At 47.6% G+C, this 13829-nt stretch overlaps 1 protein-coding gene and 1 non-coding gene across 4 annotated transcripts in view; both read right to left on the bottom strand.

Moving 5' to 3' along the window:
• Window positions 1-13829, bottom strand: part of ST3GAL2 (ST3 beta-galactoside alpha-2,3-sialyltransferase 2) — a 47490-nt gene that overhangs the window by 18590 nt on the left and 15071 nt on the right. Inside the window, exon 1 of one of the 3 annotated variants that reach the window (XM_055553082.1) lies at window positions 5132-7157. The exons of the other annotated variants lie outside the window; for them this stretch is intronic. The gene's annotated coding sequence lies outside the window, so the exon portion shown is untranslated. Of the gene's footprint in view, window positions 1-5131; window positions 7158-13829 lie in introns of those variants that run through there. 3 annotated transcript variants of the gene reach the window in all.
• TRNAG-UCC (transfer RNA glycine (anticodon UCC)) lies at window positions 8762-8834 on the bottom strand. The gene has a single exon. It is a non-coding gene; the product is annotated as a tRNA-Gly (tRNA).

Here is a 13829-nt window from a genome sequence, read left to right as displayed (position 1 = left end):
TACTGGAGTGGCCTGCCATGCCGTCCTCCAGGGGATCTTACCAATCTGGATCAAATCTAGGTCTCCCACATTGCAGGTGGATTCTTTACCATATGAGCCACCAGGGAAGCCCAAGACCCGGCGCAGCCAAACAAATAAATAAATAAATATTAAATACATGAACACGGCAAGAAGGCCAGTGAAATGGGGGAGAGTCTTGGAGAGGAAAGTACGAGGGGCCCAGTTACAATGGGCTTTGAAAGGATTAGGATTTATTATGAATCTAATGGGCAGCTTTAAGCAAGGGATGTGTCATGACCTGATTTATATTTTTAAATGGGCCCTCGGAGCAAATTTTTTAAAACCAACAGTACCAAGAGTTGAGAGAGGATGCAGCGTATCAGGAACACTCAGTCACCACTGGTGAGAAAATAAATTGGTACAATGCTTGGAAGGCTAATCTGGCATTACTTAAAAAACATGGTCGTGAATAGTATTTTTTTTTTTTTTTGAAGAAAAATTTAAAAACATCTTTCTCACAGAAAATATGGCATGGGAACACGATGAGAGATTAGAAAGTTCCCCCATTTGTCCTGGGCTAATTTATTTTGTGATGTCCCGTGTGAGAAGACATTCTGAGCAACTGTAGTCTTCCTCTGGTTTGGGTGGAAATGAAGTTTCTCACCCAAAGACTGGATATTTGGAATCAATGAATTATAAAACTGATGAGTCCAGCCTGCTTGTCCTGTGAAGCTGATTTAAAAGCTTAAGCTCATGGACTTCCCTGGTGGTCCAGTAGTTAAGACTCTGCCTTCCAATGCAGGGGGTGTAGGGATCCCTGGTTGGGGAGCTGAGATCCCATATGCTTCGAGGTCAAAAAAACCAAAACATAAAACAGACAAAATATTGTCACAAATTCAATAAAGACTTTAAAAATGGTCCACATCAAGAAATAAATAAATAAAGCTTAAGGTGAACCCTGACAACTGTTTTGTTTTCCCCTAAAATCCTGCCCCTACTTGGGACAGTCTGTCTCTTCCAGTGAGGTTTAATTCACAAACAATAAGATGCAGACGCCTTTCAATGTAGAGCTTGATGCCTGTTGACCCATGTGTGCGTGTGTGTAAGCGCCCAGAATAAGATACAGAGCATTTCCACACACACCCATCCCCCTCCCCGCCCAGGGAGCTCTCCTGTGCCCCTTCCTGGTCATCATTCGCTGCTCTACCCTTCTGCTGAGTCCTGCCATCATACACTAGGTTTACTTGATTCTTGAACTTCATATAAACACTCCTGCCTGGCTGGCTCCTTTTGCTCAACACAGTGTTTTAGAGATTCATCCATGTTGTATGTATCAGTAGTTTATTCTTATCCATGTTTGGACAGTGAGTTGTTTTCAATTTTTGGTTGCTATGAGTAAAACTGCCCTGACCTTTCTGCACAAGTCCTTTTGTGGACACATACTCTCACTTCTCTGGGGTAAACACCTGGGAGTGGAATTACAGGGTCATAGGGTACATACACCAGCATGTTTAACCTTACCAGAAATGATCAAATAGTTTTCCAGAGTGGCTGTAGCATACGATTCCACCAGTAATGAATCAGAGTATCATTTGTTTCATGGCCTGAGTATCTTCTGTCTTTTAAATTTTAGTTATCCTTGTGGGTGTGTAGTAAACTCTGGTATTTCTACAACCAGATACACATGAACATATGTACCAAGAGACATACATGAATGCTTAAGGCAGCACTGGCTAATAGCTGGACACTGCCAACAACCCAAATGCCCATCAGAATAGGATGGATAAATTGTGGTCCATTCATGTCATATGGTAAACATGAATGAACTCCAGTTTCAGAAATAAACAGGGAAGAATATGACCAAAAGACTATTATGCTGAGCAAAATGAATAAGTCAGGGATACTTATAGTGTGAATTCGTGAAAAGTTCAGAAGTATGTAACACTAAGCAGTAAGTTGTTTAAGCCTCTATACAAAGATGATAAAACAGCAGATAAAATCAGGGAAACACTGTAAAATTCAGGGAGTTTCCCTGGAGAGGAAGAAGACAGGTAAGATAAGAAGGGCCTAAAAGAAAAAAGAAGAAGAAGAAGGGCCTATCGGGACTTTAGAAGTACTAGGAAATGTATTATTCTTTAATCCAGGTAGGACGAACAGAGTATTTTAAATTTTTATTCTTTAAGGAATTTATATGATACATACTATTCTGAATGTGTGATGCATTTCATTATAAAAGCTAATTTTTTTTTTTTTTTTTTGTAGGTTAAAACATTTTTTGCTAAGGGACTACTCTGGTTGCTGCATAAGACTAGCAGGGGACCAGAGAGGAGCTACTCCAATATCCAAGGCAATGGAGGTGGTGAGTGGCTGGATGTATTCTGAAGGATTTAACTGATGGGATAGATGGAGGGTGGTGGGGGTGCCATTCATTCATACAGAAAGTCAGGAAAGAAATGGATTTGGGTGAGAGAAAAGGAAAAAAAACCAACAAGAGTTCTGTTTGCTGCTGCTGCTGTTAAGTCACTTCAGTCGCGTCTGACTCTGTGCGACCCCATAGACAGCAGCCCACCAGGCTCCGCCGTCCCTGGGATTCTCCCAGGCAAGAATGCTGGAGTGGGTTGCCATTTCCTTCTCCAATGCATGAAAGTGAAAAGTGAAAGTAAAGTCGCTCAGTCGTGTCCGACTCTTCGTGACCCCATGGACTGCAGCCCACCAGGCTCCTCCGTCCATGGGATTTTCCAGGCAATAGTACTGAGTGGGGTGCCATCGCCTTCTCCGAGAGTTCTGTTTACGACAGGTTAAATCTGAGATGCCCTTTAAATATCCGTGTGGAAATAGCAACAGGCAGCAGGACGCAGATGTCTGAAGCTCATGGATGAGGTCAGAGCTGAAGTGATACAGCGAGAGTCATCAGAGCATAGTTCATTTTTAAAACTATAGGACCAGAAGACATTATCGAGGGAAGGCCTGACACAGATGAGAGAAGGCTGTTGGCAGTGACCTTCACAATGGCTGATCCAGAGTATGGAGGGGGTGAACACCTGACCAGGTGAGAAACGGCCAACATGCAGGGGAAAAGATGCAGCATCATTAGCTATCAGGGAAATACATCTCGAAACCACAATCAGGGCCTCCCTGGTGGCTCAGCAGTGAAGAGTCCACCTGCCATTGCAGGAGACATGGGTTCCATCCCTGGGCCAGGAAGATTCCACATGCCATGGAGCAGCTAAACCCACGTACCAGAACTACTAAGCCTGTGCTCTGGGGCCCAGGAGCTGTGACTACTGAGCCCATGTGCCACAATTACTGAAACCCGGAACCTAGAGCCCGTGCTCTGCAATAAGAGGAGCCTGTGCACTGCAACTAGAGAGCAGACCCTGCTCTTTGCAATTAGAGAACAGCCCTTGCAACAACAAAGACCCAGCACAGCCAATAAATAAGTAAAAATTAAAAAAAAAATTTTTTTAAGTAAAATGGTTTAAAAAAATCCCACCAGATACCACCCACTAGGTGGCTATAATCAAAAAAGGCAGATAATAACAAGTGTTAGTGAAGATATGGAGAAACTGTAACTTTCATACATTGCTGGCAAGAATGTGAAATGGTGCCGCCCGTTTGGAAAACAGTCTGGCAGTCAAAAGGTTAAATGCAGAGTTACCATATGACTCAGCAATTCTAATCTTAGGTCTATAATCCAAGAGAAATGAAAATATATATCCACATAAAAACACATACACAAATGATTATAGAAAGAACTCAAGGTTCCATCAACTGATGAATAAACAAAATGTCCAATATCCATACAATGGAATCTTAGCCATACAAACAAAGCACTGATACAGGCTACATGCAAGAACCTTGAAAACATGGTGCTAAGTGAAAAAAGCCCAACACAAAAGCCCATCTATGATGTGATTCCTTTACGGGAAATGTCCAGAATAAAGGTGATTAGTGATTGCCTAGGGTTGGGGGTTAGAGGAGGTGCAGAGTGACTGCGAACGGGATGATGAAATGTTCTAAAATGGTTTGTGGCCTAAAATTGCACAACCATGTGACTAGACTAAAATCAACTCACTTGTACACTTGAAATGGGTGAACTTTATATGAGTTACATCTCAATAAAGGTGTTACCAAAAACTGGGCATGGGGTAAAGTGGAATGCGAGATATAGAATACTTGTATGCTGGTGGGGATGGTTCAGTAGGGGGAGAAGCTAATGCTGCAGGAAAAAGAGGTTAATGGAAAAGCAAAGTCCTGAGCAGCAGGAACAGGGCATCAGGTGGGGGAGCCAGTCCCACATGGACAGGGCTTACTAGGCTAGCAGGAGGCGAAGCGGGGCCCGGGCTCAGGCACGGGGAATGATGCACCTTTAGAGTTGCAGTTGGAGATTTACAGAGATAGATGAGAAGCAATCCTCTGAGAGAGGAGAGAAACGGGGATTTGGTGGGAGGCAAGGCAATGCTACGGTCATCCAAGAAGGCTGTGGTCGCAAGCTAGCAAATCTGGTGATACCGTTTAATGATAAATGCCCTCTGAAAGGCTTGCTGAACTCAAGATGCTGAGGCTGAACAGAAGAACTGGTGACCAGAATCCAGAAGGTCGAGGGCAGGCTTTGAGGAGCTGTTGGTCTCCCCTAGAGCCTTCTACCCAGCAGGGGATGCAAGCCTGAACAACTACACCAATACAAAGAACCAAGGGAAGCCAAAGGAGGCCCTAGCCAGCTTGCAGGTGGAAGAAAGGAAAAGCAGGCATATGGGACTGAGCAGCAAAGCCAGCCCCAAAGGAGAACAGTGGGAACTGGGTTTTGGAGGCGAGTGTGGTTTTAGAGCCAGTCTCTGGTCCGTTCCCAGGAGACAAGCCATCAAATTAACCTAATGAAGCACAGGATAGCACAGCCTCAGACCAGCGCAGCTGAACACAATCTTCTTGGCAGGCAGAGAAAAGAAACGTCAAAATAAGGAGCAGAGGCTGGGGAGAGGGTGGCTGCTTGAAGCTGGAAGGGTTGGAGAGAAGGAAAGAAAATCCCAGCCCGAGACTCTGATAAAGCTCGCTGTTTCCACCCAGACACGCGGCCTAAGGATGTGTCCCAGAGCCTCAACAGAAAGGCATCAAGCCACAGATTAGTACTCACATGTGTGATGCTTTCCGCGTTTCTGAGCATTCACAGGCACAGCCTCTCATTCGGTATTCACAGAAGTCCCAAGACAGCCGAACGAGGTCAGCCAGGCGGTGAGGGACGGAGCTATAATGCCATCCCAGGGCTGATGGCTCCAAGGCCAGGGCTCCCTCCACAGGCTCTCACTGCCTTCCTTACGGAGAGGCTTTTCCCACTTACTGGGGTACAATAATAAAACTGCTCCCTGTGTCCCAGAACCTGGCCACCGAGCAACCCAGCAAACTGCCTGCCTCCTGGGTGTGGCAACAGCAGATGCCTGGGGGGTGGGGGTGGGAATCAGTCAAGATGCGGAGGGAGGGACCCGACAGCCCCCCTTCACACTGAACTGGGGCCCATGTCCTTGATCTGAGAACTGCTGGCTTGACCTCTGCATGCCTGGCTGCCTGAACTCATCCATTGCCACACACTGGCACCAGCCTCTGGCACAGACCCCTCAGTTACCCTAGTGACTCAGGCCCCCTTGCTCCCCAGTTAAAACCCCTCCGGCAGCGTCTGCTTCAGGAGCCCATCTTACTGCAGGACACCTCACTCTGACTGGATGTCCAGTCTATGAGATCTCAGCTCCAGGACTGCTGATGCTGTCCAGAGTTGGCAGCCAGGAAACCAGAAAGCAAGAGCTAATACAGCTCTTCCAGCCTGGCTAAATTTCCAATAAGCCCGGGAGAAATAAACCATCAGTCTTCATTGCAAGAGGATCGAAGGTGCACCCCAAGAAACAGGCTCCAAGGGAGGGATGCTGAGCCCTGGGGCACGGGCAAGCAGCAGGGCAGGGGGACGGGCGTGCAGGGTCTCAGCACTGCACCACACCTGCCCTTAAATGAGTCCCTGTGTGGGGTGTTGGTGTCCTGCGGCAGGACAGAATCCAGGGTTTTGTTATACGTATATACAGTAGGCAGGAAGCAGTCTGGAAAAACAATACTATCTCAATAGCAAGGCAAACCCAGACAGAAACAATTGAGGAGAGGCCAGAATATAGCACAAGGAAAAAACAAGTTATTTAAAGAACAGAACCACTTGTATGACAAAGGCCAGGGTGGTTCCTGTTCAGCCCGTGCCCACTGACCAGTCTCTCCAGGCTTCAGACCACTCGTTATTTGCGTTTTATCTGGTGGTTGTTTAACACACGAGTATAACCCTTTACCCTGATGCATCTGGGCTCGTGTTACTCTTTCTCTTTACTAGTTTTCCTTTAGTTCTTTTTCCTTTTCCTGCCTTGTTGGATTGACACATTATCCCTACTCCCACCACTTCTTTTCCTCCTGGGTTGGAAATTATATCCCTCTTCTTTCCTCTTTTAGTGGCTACCTTAAATTGCTGGCATAATATACTTTCCTAACGAGGTCTAAGGTTTTCAGTAGTACTGTTCTATTTAACAAGGCAGAAACCTGATGTGATTTAAGAATGGTATTCCCTTTCTTACTCTACCTTACTCTTCCTTGCTAATGTGGTCAACAATTTTAGTTTTCCTTCTTTAAAATTAAAAAAACAAACTAGACACAGAATCGCTGTTTGTGTGTTTTGCCATCTGTGGCCGACACTGTTGGTTGCCTACCAGCAGCCACTCCCCCTTCTTTCCTGCCAACAGAGTCCCGATTTGGCTCAGGCGGCAAAGAACCCAGTCCCAGAAGACGAGGCAAGCCTGGACAGGCAACCACAGTAAGCCTGTTCCCTTTTACCAGGAACTGGTGTCGGGGTGAACCAGCTCTGGCCAATGAGACATAAGGAGGTATCTGCTGGGGCCTTCTTGGAAAGATTCTTCTTCCCAAAAAAGAGGCACATTAGAAAGCTTCCTTTTTCTTAGCATCCCCCTGCTTGGGAAGTTATAGGGTGATGATATGCTATCCGGAGCTGTAGCAGCCCTCTCTCAGCCATGAGGAGAAAGATCTTACACCCTTAAGGTGGCAGAGCAGAACAATGGGATGACCCAGGGTTTTTCATATCAGTATTAGATGACTGCCCCAACCCTGGAACTCCCTAACTCCACACTTCTCATCATAAGCTTAGTAAATATTTTCTGGAGTTTAAGTCACTGTGGGTGACTGAATTATCTAAATATATATTCCATAGTTAAATGTATCAACATACTATGTCAATTTCTGCACTCAAAGTTGGTGCTAGCAATCTTCTCCGAGTTTTCTTCTTACTAAAGTATACCTTTGGTAGTTCTTTTAGTCACGATCTACAGCTGATAAAACTGTCTTAGCTGGGGAGGGAGATGGGAGGGAGGTTCAAAAGGGAGGGGATATATGTACACCTATGGCTGGTTCATGTTGAAGTTTGATAGAAAATGATAAAATTCTGTAAAGCAATTATCCTTCAATTAAAAAATAAATTCTTAAAAACTGTCTTAGCAGGTCCAGAAATATCTTTATTTCACCTCACTCTTGAATGAGAGCTGAATATAGAATTATAGCTTCCTTAAGACAGTCTTCTATCACCTCTTGCATTTAATGTTGATGAAATGTTGTCTGTCTGTCTAATTGTCATTTCTCTGATTTCTTTTATTTCTCTGGTAGTCCCCTCACCTGGTAGCTTTCAATATTTTCCCTTTGTTTCTTTTTTTTTGGCTGCACCACGCAGCTTGCAGGATCTTAAGTTGCCCAACCAGGAATTGAACCCGTGTCGCCTACAGTGGGAGTGTGGATCCTAACCACAGGACCGCCAGTGAATTCTCATATTTTCCTTTTATTCTTTTTTGGGGGAGAGGGTAATAAGTTACTCTACTCCCTTTATTCTTATCTGCAGTTTCACTGTATTACATGTAGGTATTTATTCTGTTTGGTTGGAGAAGGAAATGGCAACCCACTCCAGTGTTCTTGCCTGGAGAGTCCTGTGGACAGGGGAGCCTGGTAGGCTGCTATCTATGCGGTCGCACAGTCAGACATGACTGGAGCGACTTAGCATGCATGCATGCCTTGGAGAAAGAAGTGGCAACCCACTCCAGTGTTCTTGCCTGGAGAGTCTCGTGGACAGGGGAGCCTGGTGGGCTGCCGTCTATGCGGTTGCACAGAGTCGGACACGACTGAAGCAACTTAGCAGCAGCAGCATTCTGTTTGGTATTCATGCTGTTACTTCAATTTTGGAATTCTCAGTCATTATCACTTCAAATGTTTTTCTGCCATTTCCTTGATTCGTATCTGGAATTCCTACTAGACTTGTACTAAAGCCTGTCACTCTCTTCTCCATGTCTATCCTGCATTCTAAATTAATTCCTCAGCATGAGTGTCCAATTCATGATTTCTATGTGTCCAGGCTATAGTTATCCACCATCTCAAGTTCTAATTACACTATTTTTCAATGCTAGAATTTTTAAAAATTTTCATATTCACCTATTGTTTTATGACTCCCCTTTCTTTTCTTTAATGCGTTTCTGTTGCCCTAATCTCTTTGACGATCTTTATAAAGTTATTTTCTGATTACTCTGTTATTTTCATTTCTAGGGTAAAATTTTCTTTGTTTCTGTTCTTTTTTCATATTAGTTTTCCTCACGTTTGTTTTAGAGGCTGACCCAAACATGGCCACCATCTTTGTGATGTTTTAAAATTTTTATTTATTATTTTGGCTGCACAGCATGCAGGATCTTAATTCCCTGAACAGGGATTGAACCTGTGCCTCCTACAGTGGAAGTGTAGACTCCTAACCACTGGACCACCAGGGAATTCCCTCCTCACTTTTCTGAGTATACAAGTTCATCCCTCCACCATCTAGGGGTTTTCACCTTTGCCTCCCCACGTCCTTTGGGTCTCCTGGTCTAGAATTACATCTTGCAGCACTAGCTCAGCTTAGATCCAGGCTGACACTGGGGTGTGCCTAGGTAAGCATCTTCGTGATAAGCCATAGCCCCAGGGAATGGGTGACACCACCCGTTTCCCAGCCCCCGGGTTCCAGCAGTGTGCCCAGCTCTGATTCCATGCTTTGTGTTGAGCACGTCAGAGCTGTTACCCCAGATTTCCAGTCGCTTCTGCCTACATCCAGACTCAGACCAGCAGGGCTGCAGCTTCTGCCCTGCTTTCCCCTGTGTGTTCTTGCTCCACTTCTCATTACAGGGATGTTTATCATTTTATGTGGGGAGGGAGGGGGAGTAGTTCATGGCTATGTTTTCAGCATTTTGTCTTTTTTATGTATCACTGCTATGTGTTTAGAGTACACATTTACAGTGCCATCTTGACTGGATGAGCTGGATTAAATTATTCGTACCAAGGAACTAGGACTCCCTGCCGTTACCAGTCTCCCAAGAAGGCATATCAAGCCATCTCTAATGGGATTCACAGAACTCCAGCCAGGACACTGAGGGAAGTTGACTGAGACAGCCTGGGGTAAGCTGATCGAAAGCTCCAGTTAAAACTGCTCTCCCATCCCCACCCCGTTTTCTCCCCAGTCCACCGTGGGCCGGCTGCAGGAGTGGGCAGACACGCAGTCCCATGCCTTCAGCCCCTCTTCCACACCACTTCAGCATCTCCCAGTCTTTTACCCGGCCAGGGAAACTGGCATACTGGCCACATGGATACTCTTGATGAAAGGCCCATCTGACTCCCTTCAAGACCCCAGCCCCCTGCAGCAGGCCCAGCCTTTAGTCTCAATTACATCAGGACAGCAGTGAATTCAGGAGCCAAATTCTAGTCTGGGCTATCATCAGGCAGCTAGACACTTTTTCTTTCCAGGTCAAGGTTCTTGAACAATCAGAGGAAGGCTCTCCCATGACCCCCTCTCCTTCCTCTGTGATTATTTCCTGTTTGTTTCCTGCTACCTTCACTTTGACTTCCAAGCCACTGTGACCTACCTTCTTCACTCAGACCCTTCCACTGCTTGTTTTTTCCAGCAGCTAATGGACTCTGAAGGTTCCGCCCTCAGCTCTTTTCCTCTTTGCCTCTCTATGCGCCCCTTCCAAATAGGAGCCTGCCCTCCTACCCTAGACTCCAGACCTACATTCTCAATCGCCTCTTTAGCCGTGTGGCATTTCAGACGTAAACACATCACCTTTCTGCATTCAAAAGCATGTGAGATGGAGACACAGCACTCTCATTCACACGGCCAAGGTCAGGCTCACAGAGCATCCAGAGACTCCCTAAACCAGGCCACCCTCCCAAGCCTCATTTCTCATCATGCCCATTCCTCTAGGGTTATGAGCTAATTTGGACCATAGGCCAAATCTAGCCCACATTTATTAAGATCCTACACAAAACCTAAAAAGACACGGACATGTTATTTAATTCATTATCTAGCATTGGCCTTTGAATGGCAGGCATCAAAAAATACTTGTCCATAGAGGGGAGAGATAATTTCAAAGTTTAGGATTAATATATACACACTACTATGCATAAAACAGAGAATCAACAAGGATTACCACGTAGCACAGGGATCTCTACTCAATATTCTATGATAACCTATACAAGATAAGAGTTTTTGAAAAAGAAGGGTTATATGTATAACAAAAACACTTTGCCCTACACCTGAAACTAACACAACATTGTAAATCAACTAGACTCCAATATAAAATAAAAAAAATTTTAAATTTGTTCAACTGAATATTGTCTCTCTATACAACCCCAGGGTTGTAAGAAGCAGAAAGGGTAATGAAAAATGCTTTGAAACCACTTTCATAAATCATTGTGTAAACGTGCAAAGGGAAATGATAATCAGCCCCCACTCTTTCAGCTGTGACATTCAAGCTTTCTGGGACTTCTTGCAGATCACCAGGAAACATGAGACCTCAGGTACAAGCCAGATTTCACAAGTCAGAGGCAAGGAGAAAGTGAGCGTATAAAAGCTAAGGGGGCTGCCTGGGTGGTAGGAATGGTCGAGGCAGCCCACTCCTCAGTTTCCATCAGCAGAGACAGCGGCTAGGACTCGCCTCTCTGGTCCGCCCCCAAGCACCACAGGCTGCTGGCTAAGTTCTCTCGAGCTGGGACTTGTCAGATCTCACGACTGCCCACCCCACCTCAGGGTCCTTCCCAGTCAAGCCTTCCAAAATGGGGGGGGGGGGGGGAAGCACCTAAAAAGCTTGGCTTCAGATTCTGGTTTGGCCACCTGTCGGCTATGAACCATTTAACCTTTCTGATGCGTGCCCTTTTCTGTAACATGGAGATACCGCGTATCTTGCAGAGTTTCTGTAAGGAGAGCCAGAAAACTTCTGGCTCAGTGCCTGTGCTCCCAGGCTGGGCAGGTGGGGGGGGGGGGGGCCACGGTTCGGTCAGCCCCAGGCTCAGCGTGACCCTGGAGAGGCATCGCGGGTTCCTCAGAGCCCTCAGCCCCACCCCAGCCCCCACCTCCCAGGCCGGATGGCCAAGGTCTTGCTCCAGAACTCCCTTCTGTGCCTAAGCAAAGGCACTGCCTGCCCAACCTCCGACCCCCACAGTGGCAGCTTCCGGGGGGGCGGGGTGGGCAGCAGAGGCCTGAGGTCTCAGAGCCAGTCTGCCCCATGGACCTTCACCCCCAGGCCGTGCAGTAAGGAATGCTGTGTCCATTCTGCAGCAGAGCCTGTGGGTCATGGAGCCTGTCACCTGGTGCCTGACTTCATCACACATTCAGAACACAAGCCTGCCCTGAGCTGGTCCCTTTTTTTTTCCAGCCATGCTGTGTGGAATGTGGGATCTTAGTTTCCCCAACCAGGGATCAAATCCGTACCCACTGCATTGGAAGCTTGGGGTCTTAACCACTAGACCGCCAGGGAAGTCCCTAAGCTGGTTCTAAACAGCTCACCAAGGTCCATCCCTTACTTGGCCACCTCTGTGACTCTCTAGACACACATTGGCAGCAAGATTCTAAAAAAGACAAAGTTAATAAGAGGGTTTCTTCACAGAGCTGAAAGCCTCTGACATTAAGAGAAGCAGGAGGTGGACTTCCCCAACAGTTCAGTGTCAAGACAGCGCTGCCAACGCGGGAGGCATGGGTTTCATCCCTGGTTGAGGAAGATCCTGAATGCTGTGTGGCAGTCTCCCCCACCAAAGAAAAAGAGAGAAAGAGGCAGGACACAGGCAGGAGACCCTGAAGGTAAGAGACTGGGAAAGAGATCTTTGAGGACTTCAGGAGGCAGAGGGAGTGGGATGAGTAAATGGATAAACGGTGGCCTGGGGCAAGTCAGAGGAGTCTGGAGGACCTGCAGTCTAGACCTTATTGCCCAACTCTGCCTCCCAAGGGCAATTAAACGTGACCGCACCACCTACCAGGGCTAGGGGACAAGGGTGCTTCGAGTCTGTTCTGATTGCCTTTAAAGATAAGGTTCAAAGCACCAGGTGGCTCAGCTATTCATCACAGTTTACGATTCAGACCTCAGTCATACCAGAGATGTAATGAAGAGCCGCAGAGAAGCTGTCGGGCCCTCCTTTACCTTCTGCACCTTGTCTGGGTGTCCAGGGGACGTTTCAGATCTCAAGAGCAAAGCAGAGGATATATTCGTTCAACAAGCAACTCCTACACTCGGGAGCAGCAGGCGGCACAGACAGCCCAGCCCTCCCCTTCCTAGGCGGCCACATCACTGACCCTGTAGCAAAGCTCCTTCTCTGGCCTCGCAGCTCCTGCTCCTTCAAGGAACAGAGCAATGGGAATCCCGTTCTGAGGAGGCTCCACCAGCCCCTCTGGTCCATGTCCACCCAGGGCTCCCTGCTTTTGCCGGCCAGGCTCCCCCTAGGAGAGCTGCCCTTCCAAGGGTACACCAAGGGCAGCCAACCCTAGAGACCAGCTACTGGCCTCACCACTAGAGGATGGAGCTGGGGGCAGCCTACCCCAGAGGACTTGGGGGCATAACTAGAGCAATGCCCACAGCTAGAACGGGCGTGGCGGGCAGAGCCGAGGGCTTCCAGAAGGAAGGGGTGAGTCAGATCCTCAGCTCCCAGACCCTGGGGAGAACAATGTTTCTCATCCAGCTCATGCTCATGAAAGACAGCACTCTGCTCTTCTCAGGAAGATGGATTAATCCAATCCTTCTCAACGCTGGTTCCCCCAAACGCACACACACCCTCTGCCCTGGGGTGGGCAGGCAGGTGTAGGTTTGATAGAGGGTTTAGAAGAGAGGCTCACGGCATTCCATTGCCCCTGCCAGAACTGAGTGAACAGGAAGAGGAGTAGATAGTTTCTCCAGGTAACCAACCTCCATCTCCCCAATGTGTGCACCCACAAGGCAGGGGACCAGCCAGGGAACGCCTGGCCCACTACACCTGGACAGCTTCCTGGAGCACTCCTGCCAAGGGTGTGCAGACTGAGAAGGAAGCTCCAGGGGCTGGGCGCAAAGGGCAAACGTCTTCTCCCTAATTTCCAACCAGCCCTCTGAGATGGCACCCCAGGAATCCCGCATCTGATCACTGCCGCCCTTACCATCGGGGAAAGGACAGGACTGGTGCTTCTGTTTCCCCGACCACCCTGGTCTGCCCCCTCCCCAGCCTGCACCAAGCATGGGGCTCCAGACGGGGCTCTCCGCCCGGCACCGGAAGCCTGGGGAGGCTGGCCACCTGAAGACACTGATGGAGAAGGCCTGAGCTAGGGTCTACACAAGTCCTGCCAGTGCACACCCAGCGAAGGGAGAAGCTGTGCTTCTAAAAGCTTCCAGGCCACCATCTCCATGACTCCCAATTCCAGCCTGGCCTTTGCCCATGCTCAGAGTTGAAGGATTCAACTTAAAACTCTAGTGTATACCCCTGTATCTTTTGTGGGATAGCGG

This window comes from Bubalus kerabau, chromosome 17 (genome assembly GCF_029407905.1).
Source record: "Bubalus kerabau isolate K-KA32 ecotype Philippines breed swamp buffalo chromosome 17, PCC_UOA_SB_1v2, whole genome shotgun sequence".
In the NCBI taxonomy this organism is placed as follows: Eukaryota; Metazoa; Chordata; class Mammalia; order Artiodactyla; family Bovidae; genus Bubalus; species Bubalus kerabau.
The sequence above is the reverse complement of the archived record's forward strand: the minus strand, read 5'-3'. Positions and strand labels throughout refer to the sequence as shown.